This window comes from Erinaceus europaeus, chromosome 1, assembly GCF_950295315.1.
Source record: "Erinaceus europaeus chromosome 1, mEriEur2.1, whole genome shotgun sequence".
Taxonomy (NCBI): domain Eukaryota; kingdom Metazoa; phylum Chordata; class Mammalia; order Eulipotyphla; family Erinaceidae; genus Erinaceus; species Erinaceus europaeus.
Genome location: NC_080162.1, coordinates 121,495,993 through 121,510,397, shown reverse-complemented (window position 1 = coordinate 121,510,397; position 14,405 = coordinate 121,495,993). Strand labels below are relative to the sequence as shown.

Genomic DNA, 14,405 nt, shown 5'->3' with positions numbered 1-14,405 from the left:
CCTTTCTTTCTTTCTTTCTTTCTCTTTCTTTCTTTCTTTCTTTCTTTCTTTCTTTCTTTCTTTCTTTCTTTCTTTCTTTCTTTCTTTCTTTCTTTCTTTCTTTCTTTCTTCCTTTCTTCCTTTCTTCCTTTCTTCCTTTCTTCCTTTCTTCCTTTCTTCCTCGCAGACCCTGTAGTAAAACCAAGCTTCAGTCAAGGTTCACTATCTGCACTGGAATGACCTTTCTTTCTTTAGTTTCAATACTGCCTCCTGGTGGTGAAGAGGAGAGCTATTTCACAGACAAAAGGTGTAGGAATAGTTTGCTTTAGTTCTGGAACACTATTAAGGACTCCAAAGAAGAACTAGATTCCAAGGATCAGAAGGGAAATAGTGACACAACAAGTCAGGAAGTTATAGACCTGTGCTATCTAGTGTCTCTGTGGGTCAGATATTGAGTCCTTGATGAGCAGTGGGTGTTCCTTTGGCAGACGACTGACTGAGCAAGAAACAGGCACAGATTGGTTGTGTTAGGAGGTGGAGATCATGTCATTGCAAGTGTTTTTGGGAGAAATATTATCTTTCTCTGTAGTCATTATAGTACACCAGTGAACACCCAGGCAATTTTGTCAAATACTAGTGAATATCAGAGTTGGAAAAGGGGGAAAAATCTTTTAAGTTCAATTGCCATATTGTATTAAATGATGAGCATAAAATAATATAGGGGTAGCTGACACACCTTAATAATGTTCACAGAGTCCTTATTAAGTGCAGGTATTGTGTTAGGTAACAGTTAACGGTACCCAACGTTTAAATAACATAGATAGAATGATAAAGAAAATTAAATTTAACTCCTGTCTTAATGGAGTCATGGACACATTGGTAACCAAACCTATTACCTCCTCTTGTAAGAATACCATGAAAAGAATAATTTTTTAAAAGGATTTGACTTTTAAGAGATATTATAAATGACAATATGGGTAATGGAGTTCCTTGGAATTTAGGTTCCTTGGGATAGACAGGATTCTGCCTCTACTGCATTTAAAATCATCAAGAACACTGATGTCAGCCATATGTAGAAGATTTTTATTATTAAATTAAGAATGGGTGAATTTAGTTGTCACATTTACTGTGTATGTCTGTAGAGGTTTGGGTAATTTCAGAACCTCTGATGCCTATAGAGGAAAGTCAGTACATGGTAATTTTGATCATCATAGATGGAGTTAAACTGTGACTGCCTAAGGTCATCTTCCCAGGAAGCAAGGTAATTATCTATTTATGCAATTCACAAATTAGTTCATGACATATTTCATCATAGTGATTAATAGTAAGTGAACTGTATCTTTTTTTAATGGCGTGATAAAGGCGCCGAACAGTTCAAGGTACACTTTGTCTCAAAAAACAAAAAACACAAACAAACAAACAAACAAAAAAACCGGTGGTTGGGGTGGTAGTGCAGTGGGCTAAGCGCACATGGAGCAAAGCTCAAGGATACCGGTTCAACAGTTCAAGCCCCTGGCTCCCCACTTGCAGGGGGATCGCTTCAAAGGCAGTGAAGCAGGACTGCAGGTGCCTGTCTTCCTCTTCCCCTCTCTGTCTTCCCCTCCTCTCTCGATTTCTCTCTGTCCTGTCCAACAACAACAGCAGCAATGATAACAATAATAATAACAATGACAAGGGCAACAACAAGGGCAACAAAATGGGGAAAATGGCCTCCAGGAGCAGTGGGTTTGTAGTACAGGCACCGAGCCCCAACAATAACCCTGGAAGCAAAAAAATTAAAAAACATTACTGTTGATATTATGATATTATTTAGACTTCTGTATTTATATAAGCAGTGAAAACTATTTTAATTTTTTCCTTCAGAATCAAGAATCAATAGAACTAGATCTCTATCAAGTTATCTAACTATTTATATATGTATCTATTCTTTGAGAGAGTGACAAAGGACTTGGCTTATGCACTTATAGGTATTGGTAAGTCAGAAGTTTATAGGATATGTCAGCTGACTCAAAACTAAGGCAGGGTTTCTGTGTTGTAGACAAGAATATAACTCCTTTTGATTGGGGAGCCTCAGTCTTTTGTCTTCGACCAATGTAAATGATGCCCATTCTATTATGGAGGAAGTATTAGTGCTTCAGAGAAAAAAACAGTAAGTATTATTTCTCTTCACTCTCTCTATATACATATATGGAAGGAAGAAACACTGAGAAAATATCAAACCAAATATCTGAACATGCTAGGATCAAACAAGTCAATGCATCAAATTAATTATCATACTAGCTCCATATCTGAGGACCCCACTAATGTGCATGGGTAGTCAGTAAGCTTACACTTTAACTCTTAGGAGGAGGCATTAGGAATGATAGAATTGTCTCCTTCTTCCTGTAACTTCTATCTCTGTGAGGGGAAGAGAGTGATATCAGGTTGTATTTCCTTACTATAAAATCATGGATAAATACTTAGACATCAGTAGTGCCAAAATTTGTCCCTCCCTCCCCCTCCCTTCCTTCCTCCTTTTCTTTCCTTCTTGCCTTCCCCCTTCTTCTTTTCTTCCTTCCTTCCTCCCTCCCTTCCTTCCTTCCTTCCTTCCTTCCTTCCTTCCTTCCTTCCTCCACCCTTCCCCTCCCTTCCTTTCTTCTTTCTTTCTTCTTTCCTTTCCTTACTCCCCCTCTTCCTTCCTCCCTGCCTTCCTTCTTTTCTTCCTCTTTTTCTTTCCTTTCCTTTCCTTTAATTTCTTCCCTCCCTTCCTTTCTTCCTCCCTCCTTTCCTTCCTCCCTTTCTTCCTTCCTCTATTCCTTGCTTCCTCCTTCCCTTCTTCCCTCCCTACCTCCTTTCCTTCCTTCCTTCCTTCCTTCCTTTTTCCTTTCCTTCCTCCTTCCTTCCTTCCTTTTTCCTTTCCTTCCTCCCTCCTTTCTTTCTTCCTTCCTTCTCCCTTTCCTTCCTCCCTCCCTTCTATCCATCCATCTTTCCTTCCTCCTTTCTTTCCTCCCTTTCTCCTATCCTTCCATCCTTCCTTCCTCCCTTCCTTCCTTCCTTCCTTCCTTCCTTCCTTCCTTCCTTCTTCCTTTCCTTCCTCCCTCCCTCCCTCCCTTCTATCCATCCATCTTTGCTTCCTCCTTTCTTTCCTTCCTTCCTTCTTTCCTTCCTTCCGTTACTTCACAACTCCTAGCCTACTTTTTCAGATAACAAGGGGAGAAAAAAGGAGGTCCTAGTGGGGGTTGAATTGTTATGTGGAAAACTGAGAAATTGTACACATATACAAACTACTGTATTTTACTATTGACTGAAAACCATTAATCCCCCAATAAAGAAAAAAAAAGTTTCAAAAAAAAGTCAATCCCCTTTCAAATAACTTTAATACTGAATAATGAATGCTCTTGGAGTAAAGTCCCACAACCTAACTTCAGCAAATACATACACAAAACAGGATCCCATACCTAATACAGTACCTTAGTGCTTGGTGACTACAGGTGAAAATATGGAGCACAGAGCTCTTTAGCAAATCCAGGTAGTTTTAGGAGAAAGGTCTTGGATGTCTTCTTGTCAAAAACTCCTGTGCTTTTATGTTATTATATAAACAGTAAGAGAGGGGGTTGATGGTGTTTGGAAATATACCTCGTTAGACCACAACTGCGAATGAGTCCCAGTGGAATAGAAATCAGAGGTCAAAATGTGGTGGGCATTAGCTACATAGTTTTTGAATGAACAAACTCCTGAATCTTAGTGCAAATATTTGACTTTCTTCTCAATTAATATGTTTTCAGAGTTTATAAAATTAAAAAAAATGCCTGCTTTCAAAACTGAGCTTCTGAGGTACAATTTTAAGAATACATTTTTATTAGAGAGATGGGAGGATTATGGACCAGGGAAGTCACTTCTTCTTCTTCTAGAGTTTGCCCTTCTTCCGTAGCCAGTCAACAGCGTCAGGTTGAAAGCTGCAGGAGCTGCTTGTTGCTGGCTTTGAAAGTGACTGGGATCCATGTGGATTAAGTCGGCTAGGAAGGATCATCAGTTTCTCCAATGAATGGGTACTCACGGGATGTACCACGAGAAGGTCGATCCAATGCATCCCAGGGAAGTCACTGATATAATATTAAAGAAATAAAAATAAATAGGCAAGATATAATGTACAATTTACCTAAGAAAGTAAATGATTAAAATATTAAAAGTAGTTATAATTTTTTACTAAGAAAAAAAAAATATGGGAATATATTTTTTTTAAATGTGGTAGGACAGTCACACAGAGAGAGCCATCTGCTAATGCAGGTTACCAAAATGACCGTGGTGGCGTTTGACTGCTTAATCAAATTCAAACTGCTCCTGGCATAGATGTGTAAGGTGATGCTTATTTTAGTCATAGTCACTTCAAGTGAGCCTGTCAAACTCAAGTATTCCTTAGTAGTTCTGGTCCAGTGAGGTGATATTTCTGATTTTTCCTAGGTGTAAAACCTACTTTATCTCTTTTCTGGAACTACTTCAAGTCTTTAGAGTACTTTAGAAAATCCAAGCAGGTTTAGGAGGAAGATCTTGGTCTTCTTCCTGTCAAAAAAAAAAAAAAAAAAAATCCTGTGTTTTATATAGTATTACATAAACATTAAGGGAGGGGCTGAACAGTGGCATACTTGGTAGAGCCCGTACATTATCATGTGCAAGGATCCTGATTTCAAGCCCCTGGTCCCCACCTGTGGGGTGGGATGGGGTGGACAGAGATGTACTATGAACACTGAAGCAAGTGCTCCCTGTTTCCCCATTCCTTCTTAAATTATCTCTATCACTATCCAAAACAAACAAACAATAAGTACTAAGAAAACTGTGTTGAATTTGTGGGAGAATTCAAACCCACAAACGAACCGATGAAACAGAGTTGATAAGAAGGTATCCCTCAAGGACGAGGTGCTGAAGATGATGCCTGTGCAGAAGCAGAACCGAGCCGGGCAGCGGACCAGGTTCAAGGCATTTGTGGCCATTGGGGACTACAACGGGTACGTTGGCCTGGGAGTCAAGTGCTCCAAGGAGGTGGCCACTGCCATCCGAGGGGCCATCATCCTGGCCAAGCTGTCCATCGTCCCTGTGCGCCGGGGCTACTGGGGGAACAAGATCGGCAAGCCTCACACCGTGCCCTGCAAGGTCACAGGCCGCTGAGGGTCTGTCCTGGTGCGCCTCATCCCTGCCCCCAGGGGCACTGGCATTGGGTCAGCCCCCGTCCCGAAGAAGCTGCTGATGATGGCTGGCATTGACGACTGCTACCCCTCGGTCAGGGGCTGCAGCGCCACGCTGGGCAACTTCGCCAAGGCCACCTTTGACGCCATTTCCAAAACCTACAGCTATCTCACCCCCGATCTCTGGAAAGAGACAGTGTTCACCAAGTCTCCTTACCAGGAATTCACCGACCACCTTGTGAAGACCCACACCAGAGTCTCCGTGCAGAGGACCCAGGCTCCAGCTGTGGCCACGACATAAGTTTTTGTACAGGAGAAATAAAAGTGATTACTGGTCAAAAAAAAGAAAAAAAGAAGGTATAAATTATAAACAAAAAGCAGTATAACTACTTTCCTAGAAAGTATCAATACTATAAACAATTCCATCCCTTGAACAAAAATGAAGCACAAATCACACATATGACTGGCATATGATAGATGCTCTTTCAGTCATTGGTAACTTAAGGTATAAACATAGGACACAGATCTGGGAACAGGGCTGAAAAACACACCAGAGCATGGAAATACAGACTAGAAAAAGACTCGAGAAACTGATATTTCCTATGCAACTGAAGAGGTGATAAGTGGAAATAGTCTGAAGTAAGGTCATGCTGCTTTCTAACTACCTAGGAGCTATTAGCAAAGTCACTTTCTTCTTCTTTTCTTTCTTTCTTTCTTTCTTTCTTTCTTTCTTTTTGAGAATCTCTTGTCTGAAAATTAATGAAAGTAGATAAAATGATCTTTTCTTTCAAGGATTAAAATTCTTTACTCCTCTGAATGGAACATTTTGCCAAAGAGATTTTGGCTCTCTCTCTCTCTCTCTCTCTATACACACACACACACACACACACACACACACACACACACACACACTTACAGGTTCTGTTCTGACAAGTGAGAAACTGAAAATACAGGATAAGTAGTTCCAAACGAAAATGGTTTATAGGCTTTGACAAGTAGTATTGCTCAGGATTCTTTATTCACATAGCTAAATCTAGGATGAACTCATCATATCCTCTGCAGATTAAACAATTCCTCGGTGTTTGTAAGTTGATTGGCACATTGTGCTGAGAACTGAATTATGCCAGATTTTAGCAGTTTTTACCACAAATGTGATTCTGTACCATTAGGTAAGAAACCAGAGGGGAAAAGACATTAGTGACTTTTGTGGACTGGTGGTGGTATACCTGGCTAAGCGCACATATTACAATGCACAAGGACTTTACCTACTAAATACATACCTATACAAGGCATTTAGAAAATATGGCCGGCAGCTAGAATGGGCTCCCAAGACTCTTCCAAGTTAGTCTTTAGCCTGGCAGAGAACAGGCCGAACAGGATGGAGTTCATTAGAGACCAAAAATTATGGTAAGAACTTAAGGTGCTGTCAGGGTGGCCCCATTCTGATTAGGACAAGAGAAAATGACAGGGTTTTACATCTTTATGATATGAATTTCAAAAGCTCTATATAAGTAAAACTGCATGGACAAGGAAATACTCAACTTACAGTTAGAGAAGTAAGCTCCGTAAGATTATTTGAAAATACTTCCTTATAAAAAATCCTCTAAGTGATGTGTAAATTAGAACAGATACTCCTCTTAAATGGACCACTAAGCTCATAAAAATGTGAAATATGTCCTTAGAGATTAGAGTAGGCAATACTAGGTTCAATGAAATAGCTCATTTGAATAGTGTGCTGCTTTGCCACATGTGCCACCCAAGTTCATACCCATATCCTATCAAACTGAAGAAAGGTTTAGTGCTATGTTCTCTCCCTCTCCCTCTCCCTCCCCCCCCTCTTTCTCACTCTCTCCTCTGTTTACATCTAAAAGAAAAATAATCAAGGGGGAAAAAAAGCAAGACTGAAATCCAAGTTTGAAGCAGAGAGACAACTGTTAAATCTTCTTCAGAAGTTAGGAACATGGAGATAACTAGTTTTTGATATCCAATCAGGATAGGAAAGTAAATCTTGAACCAATGACTTCTTATGAGTTGATTGGACATCCTCACTTGAATGCAGAATTTGTGAAGGTTTACACCTAATTTAAAAGCCAAAAAAAAAAAAGAGTAGACTAGAAGGAAAATGTGGCCATGGGGTCAGATTGTGGTGCATGTGGTTAAACACACACATTACAGTATGCAAGGACTCAGTTTCAAGCCCCTGGTCCCTAACTGCAGGGGGAAAGTTTCACAAGTGGTAAAGCAGGGCTTCAGGTGTTTTTCTGTCTCTCTCCCTTTCTAACTCTTGCTCCTCTCAATTTCTCTCTGTATCTATCCAGTAATAAATAAAAAATTATTTTAAAGGAAAAATGCAGCTACTAGCACAGACTGATAATATTAATTTTTTTTTTCAGGCTAGGGGTATGGATTGACTGACCCATGTCCTTGTCCAGTGGAAAAGCAATTACAAAAGCTAGAGCTCTTTCATTCTGCACCCCAAAAGGTATTTTGATCCATAATCCTAGAAGGGAAAATGTTAGGGGAAGATAACCAGAGGGTTCTGAACCCCAGTTCTGCTGGGATCTGAGACTTGTATGACCAGGGATTTTTTTTTTCATCATAGAGAAGGAAGAGAATTTGGAGAACACCTGAGGTAGTTAGGTGCTATTTCGTGTGCACGCATGCACCGCGTGTGTGTGTGTGTGTGTGTGTGTGTGTTACTAAAGCACATATAGAAGTAGAGGGGTTCAAGACAGTAGGTAGATATAATTCAAAGTAGAACAGGGCCATGGTGAGTGTGAGAGAAAGGAAAGAAGCCTTTGGAAATATTTTGAAAGATATTGGACAGAATTGTGTGTTAAGGTGAAAACTATAAGGAAATATATATTGAGAAGAATACTGCTATACTATAGAGAATCTAATACAGATATGCCCAAAATAACCAGAAAAATAATGGGACAGAATACTTTCAAATAATTCCAAATATTACACAACTAATGACATAGCCTCAAGACATGAAAACCGATAGCAATAAATGGAGATATACATAACCAAAAGGTGATCTCACTCATCGTTCTCTTTAATTTTTTTCTTTACTTTCTTTCTTTCTTTCTTTTTTCTTCTTCTTCTTTTTTTTTTTTTTTTTTTACCAGAGCACTGTTCAGCTCTGGCTTATGGTGGTGTGGGGGATTGAACCTGGGACTTTGGGGCCTCAGACATCAGAGTATGTTTGCGTAACCATTATGCTATCTACCCTCCTCCCCATTCTCTTTTTGATAGAAAAATAGATGACAAATATTTAAGTGATCTAAATGCCCAGATTTGAACACTTGACATGTTACAGAATAATCACCAGAGATAATACCTCATTACTGTTATAATATATTAAAACCTAACTATGAGGTGGCCCCCATCAATGTTGACATGTTCCACTATTGGTCAGGTGCAAGTTATAGGCTCTACCTGAACTTAGAGGAAGAAATTCTAGTAGAGAAGGTGTGACTTACTAGGATTTACTTGAGGGTGTGCCTCCCTCAGCAACTCTTACATATTTACTTAATGTATATTTACAGAATATAAATAAAATTATCGGGTTCAGGTGGTGACATGCTTGGATGAATACACATGGTTACAATGTCCAAGAACCAGGTTCAAGTCCCCAGTCGCCACCTGCAGGGGGCAAAGCATCACAAGTGGTGAATCAGGTCTTCAGGTGTCTCTTTATCCCTTTTCTTTTCTATCTGTCCCTTCCCTCTCAATATCTGCCTGTCCCTATCAAATAAATGAAGATAATAAATTATTAAAAAATAAAGAAGAGGTGGGCTGCAGTCTAGGAGGTGGTTCAGTGGATAAAGTTCTCAAGCACGAAGTTCCAATTCTGAGGAGTCAGGCAGTGGGGCACCTAGTTAAGTGCATAAGGAGCAGCCATGTTCAAGCCCTCAGTCCCCACGTGCAGAAGGAAAGTAGGGCCACAGATGTCTCTGTGTCCCTCTGTCTCTCTCTTTCTCCCTCCCCTCTCAACTTCTTTCTGTTCTATCAAAATAAGTAAATAAAAAGTTTTTTAAAAGAACATATATATATGTTCTTTTAATATATATATATATATATATATATATATATATATATATTTCTCATTCTGTATCAGAAATTGCATCAGGTAGGATAATGGAGATTTCTCACTCAGTAGAGTTCACAGCACACAGATGTGTGAGGGGACCTAGATTTGAGTCCTGAGCACCTCATGCAGCTGATCTCCTGCAGCAGGGGAACTTCATGTGCAGTGGAGTAGTACTGCAGTGATTCTGTCATATCATTCTCTCTTCCTTTTTACTTCTGTCTTTCACTATAAAAAGAAATATATAGGGAGTCGGGCTGTAGCGCAGCGGGTTAAGCGCAGGTGGCGCAAAGCACAAGGACCGACATAAGGATCCCGGTTCGAACCCCGGCTCCCCACCTGCAGGGGAGTCGCTTGACAGGCGGTGAAGCAGGTCTGCAGGTGTCTGTCTTTCTCTCCTCCTCTCTGTCTTCCCCTCCTCTCTCCATTTCTCTCTGTCCTATCCAACAACAACAACAACAATAATAACTACAACAATAAAACAACAAGGGCAACAAAAGGGAATAAATAAAATAAATATTTAAAAAAAAGAAATATATACAGGGTCAGGCAGTAGCGTAGATGGTTAAGCACACATGGCGCAAAGTGCAAGTACTGACATAAGGATCCCAGTTTGAGCCCCCAGCTCCCCACCTACATGGGAGTCGCTTCACAGGCGGTGAAGCAGGTCTGCAAGTGTATATCTTTCTCTCCCCTCTCTGTTTTCCCCTCTTCTCTCCATTTCTCTCTGTCCTATTCAACAATAATAACTACAACAATAAAACAACTAGGGCAACAAAAGGGAATAAATAAATAAATATTTAAAAAAAGATATATATACATGCACAGGGAGCTAGTGAAACAGCTCACTTAAGCAGTGAGCTGCCTTGCCATGTGCCATACCGAGATTAGAGCCCAGCCTCCAGTACACTGAAGGAAGATTTGGTGGTCTAGTCTCTTTGACTCTCTCTGTCTCTCTGTTTCCATCTAAAGAAATGGTAGGGCCAAGTGGCTGAGCACAAATAAGCACACAATGAGAAAGGACCCAGGTTTGAGCCACAGTCCCCACCTGCAGGAGGAAAGCTTTGCGAGTGGTGAAGCAGTACTGCAAGTGTCGCTCTTTCTCTACCCTTCTCTATAACCCCCTTCCCTCTTGATTTCTTGCTATCTCTAGCCAATAAATAAATAAAGATAATTTAAAAAATGGTTATGGGATTGTGGAATACTTCAGACACTGAGCGATAACCTTGTTGTAATAATAATAATTATTATCATCACATATCATTTACTATTTTTGTTGTTGTTGAGTTCAGAGTGAAGAAAGGTATCCCAAACAAAGAACACACTCTTCATGGGAAGGAGTAAAGTGTTTCTTGAACTTGAAGACATAAGAGAAAGACCAGGTACACCTCTTCTGAAGGATTCATCACCTTCCATACCGAATTATCAACCTCTTTCCAACTAGCTCAGTCCTTCCAATTTAGCTTCAAAAGGCTATTGAGTCCTGTGGATGGCAAGTATAAAGATACGTGTGTGTGTTGAAGCAAAGAACAGTTCTTCTTAGATGTGACTGCTTGCCATCCAGGATTCTTGGTTTCTTTCCAACTGGGGACTCACCTGCCACCCCACCCAAACACTGCGGGTGCTGCTGTGTGGGCTTTCCAACTGCTTCACCCACCCCGCCTTGGCTGAACCTGCGTCACTGGGAGGATGAAGGGAACCTGGTGACTGAAATCACTGGGCCCTGTTTGCGATTAGCGGCGTCCTCAGGGAAAGCATGTAGCCCAGCCAGCACTGCTTCTCAAATTTCTCATCGTCTCCTTTCGTAGGAGGGCCAGTGTGTGTTGAAGATCTTGGGTGGAGTCTTTGTGACTGCAGCTTGAGAAGTCTGGCCTGCGTACTGCTGTGTTCCGTGTGCCGCTCCTCACCAAAGAGGGAGGGGGGCCTTGGCTGTTCCTTTCAGTGCTGCCAGGTCCCTGAGCAATGGGAGAACACCCCAACCCTTAGCCAAGTGGACATTGTTTAGGCTGGATTTGACTGGGAGAGCCTGCTGAGTCACTTGGGACAGAAGTCTCCCTGAAGCTGGGCCGGGGGCGGGGGCGGGGGTGAGTAGAGAGCTAGGAGTGCAAAATCTCTAAGCCCCAAACAAAACAAACACATTTTCTGTCAGCAAACCTTGAACCACAAAATTGCACTTATGACCATGTTTGAATCGCCCTTTTCAGACATGGCTTTATCAGAGGCAGATAGCAAAGTCCTTTCCACCCTGAGATCCATGTTAGCAAGGCAGCCAGGCTGCAGAAGATGGAGGGTGTGGTGGAGGGTCTACTGTCTGGCTCTGCACACCATGAATTCCACTGTTCCTCCTCTGCTCTCCTTGCACCTCCTCTTCCCTACAGAGTAAACAAAAATCCAAAGCCAGCCAAATAGAAAACGAGGATATCTGTCATTTTAAAGTTTCTGTCTCTGAAAGATAATTGTTATTTAATTGTGCTAGGGGGTGGGCGATGGCAGCACTCAGTTAAGTGCACTTGCACATAGTATAAATCACAAGGATCCGGGTTCCACCCCCCACCCCCTCATCTGCAGGGCAGACGCTGTCTTTCTTTCTCCTTCTCTATCTTCCCCTCCTCATTCAATTTCACTCTGTCCTATCCAATAAAATGGGGAAAATGTCTGCCAGGAGCAGTCACGGAGCCCTAGTGATAACCCTGGAGGTAGGAAAAAAAAACACACACACACACACAAACAAAAAAGCAGGACAGCTAAAGACTAAAATAAAAGACTTCATGAATAAAGTTTTCTAAGCAACTGGTTGTCTAGACTTAACTTCCTACTGGGAAAAATAACCATGAGAATTTAGAGAAGACAGTGCATGTCTGCCGTTTTCCTCCATAGGATGTAACAGGATTCAGCCAGGTATATTTCATTTATTTATTTATTTACTTATTTATTTAAAATTACCACTACGGTAGTTTCTGGGGGTTGGTGCCTGCAGGACAAATTGACCACTCCCAGAGGCCATTTTTTGTCTTTTTATTTGACAGAACAGAAAGGTATTGAGAGAGGGAAGGAGGAAGGAGCCTAGAGAGGAGAAAGAGAGACCAGCAGTACTGCTCCCGCACTCTGCAGGTGGGGACAAGGGGCTTAGACAGGGGTCACTGTGCGTGGTAATGTGTGTGCTTTACCAGGTACACCACTGCCTGACCTCCATATTTCCTTATTGACCAATCTAAATGTCTAAAATGCAAATTTTATTGCTAGCAGATTTGTGGCTCTATGTCTTTAAAATTCTCGTTGGGATTTCTCAATCTGTTGAATAAACAGAGTTAAACTGCCTGTTTTACTCTGATCCCAAAATAAACAACTGCAACATAAAGACTGGGGACCTGAATGAAATGGGGAAACAGAAGAAATATGAGGAGCAGGTTTCATGAAACTTGGAAGAGGCAGTGAACCTTCAGAAGGAGAGTCTTATATCTGGGCTCTGTTTCATGGTTTATCTTTTTTCTTTCTTTCTTTCTTTTTTTTTTTTTAGTATTCACTCCTCCAAAGAGTTGAGTTGATGATGCTATGATAATGAAGCTCAAGTTTCAGATGGCTAAGCTGACATTAATAATTAAGTGTGCAGATGTCTTACTTCTAGTCTGGTTGATGAGCATGTGCAGAGGAGAGAAATGAAAAAGAAACTATGCTTGAAAGAATTGGTTGGTTGCGTCCTAATACCCTTGTTCCTGGTGAACTATTAGGATGGAGTCTGCTGCCCTGACCTTAACATCTCCTCAAAATATCAAACAGTTTAACCAGAGGGAGATTCAGTTGCTTTTAGGCCCTAAGTTACATCATAGAACTTGCAGTTTGATGTCTAGGCATTTGAAATTGCTTTTTAAGGATTAGTCCTCTGCATATGGAAGTCCCTAACATTCAAAGGCATAGTTGCTTGTTGAGAAAGATCAAAAGCTCTAAATCACACACACTAGTGTTCAAGTTCCAGCTGTGGTTCTTCTTACCTTAGTGTGTCTCCAGAGTTGTTGCTGGTGGTATGTGTACAGACTCCTTGCACCAGGCCCATAAGTCAGTGAGACCTGAAGCCCACTCCTACTCTGTTTTTTTAGATTTGATGCAAGAGTTACTTACCTTGGGTAGACATCAATCTCTGCTAAACTTTATGGCCAAAGGGTGCATTCATCTGGAGGGAACTTTTTATTGCACAAAGGGGTCCAGCTAGCAAGTATATAGGTTATAAGTGGACCTCTGACCTTTTCTAATTGACCGTCTCCTCAGAAGACTGAATAGAATAGAGCACACCTCTTGGGATTATGTGATGAGCATGTAAGCACAGAATTCATTATGTGTAAGCACAGAATTCATTACTGATAGAAACAGTAAGGCTTCAAGTATTATCAAGCAGGGCTTTATTCAAGCTCTCCAGGGGTGCATGGTCCTGTCCAGGGTCAGGGGAGGGGGATTCTTATAGGACAAGGAGAACAAGGAAGTTTAATGAGAGTTCAGTAGGGATTTTCCATGACAGTCTGGTGGGGCAGGGGTCTTCGGAAACTGCTGACACCAGTGGCACACTTCAAGAACTGGCTAAACTGGCTATGCCTGCATCTAGGTTCTACATTCTTGTGGCTGACAGCTTTAGCCACAGGTTAGGCCCACCCAGAGCTAACAATAATTATTCAGTAAACAATACCTTTGCTGTCATCCTTAAAAATTTCTTCCTCAAAGTTTTGTTCTAGATTTGTAAAAATCATGGAACAACAGCCTCATGCTCAGTTGGCATCAACAGGGTTGGCTTTATTTTTAATCATTATTCATTATTCCTCCCACCCTACCCATATGTTTAATAATACTATGATGAATATCAGAATATAGACATTATAGGGTTTGAAAAGAAAGGGGGATTTTTTTTTTAAGCTGGGATGTGGAAAACTCTTCAAGGTATAGATAGAAGTCAAATTGGGTTTTCTTTTTTATGGATAGGACAGAGAGAAATGGAGAAAGGAGGGGAAGACAGAGAGGGGGAGAGAAAGATAAGATACCTGCAGACCTGCTTCACCACTTGTGAAGAGTGACCCCTGTGCAGGTGGGGAGCCAGGGGCTCGAACCTGGAACCTTAGCAGGTCCTTGCGCTTTGTGCCACGTGCACTTAACCCAACCCCCTCAAATTAGATTTTCTAGTAAAACATATT

At 41.2% G+C, this 14,405-nt stretch overlaps 1 pseudogene across 1 annotated transcript in view; it reads left to right on the top strand.

The window, feature by feature from the left end:
* LOC103111538 (small ribosomal subunit protein uS5-like) overlaps window positions 1-5,494 on the top strand; it is a 60,631-nt pseudogene extending 55,137 nt beyond the window's left edge. The window contains exon 3 of the transcript XR_009552610.1: window positions 4,842-5,494. The product of XR_009552610.1 is annotated as a small ribosomal subunit protein uS5-like (transcript). The remainder of the gene's footprint in view (window positions 1-4,841) is intronic.
* Window positions 5,495-14,405: the final 8,911 nt, after the last annotated feature.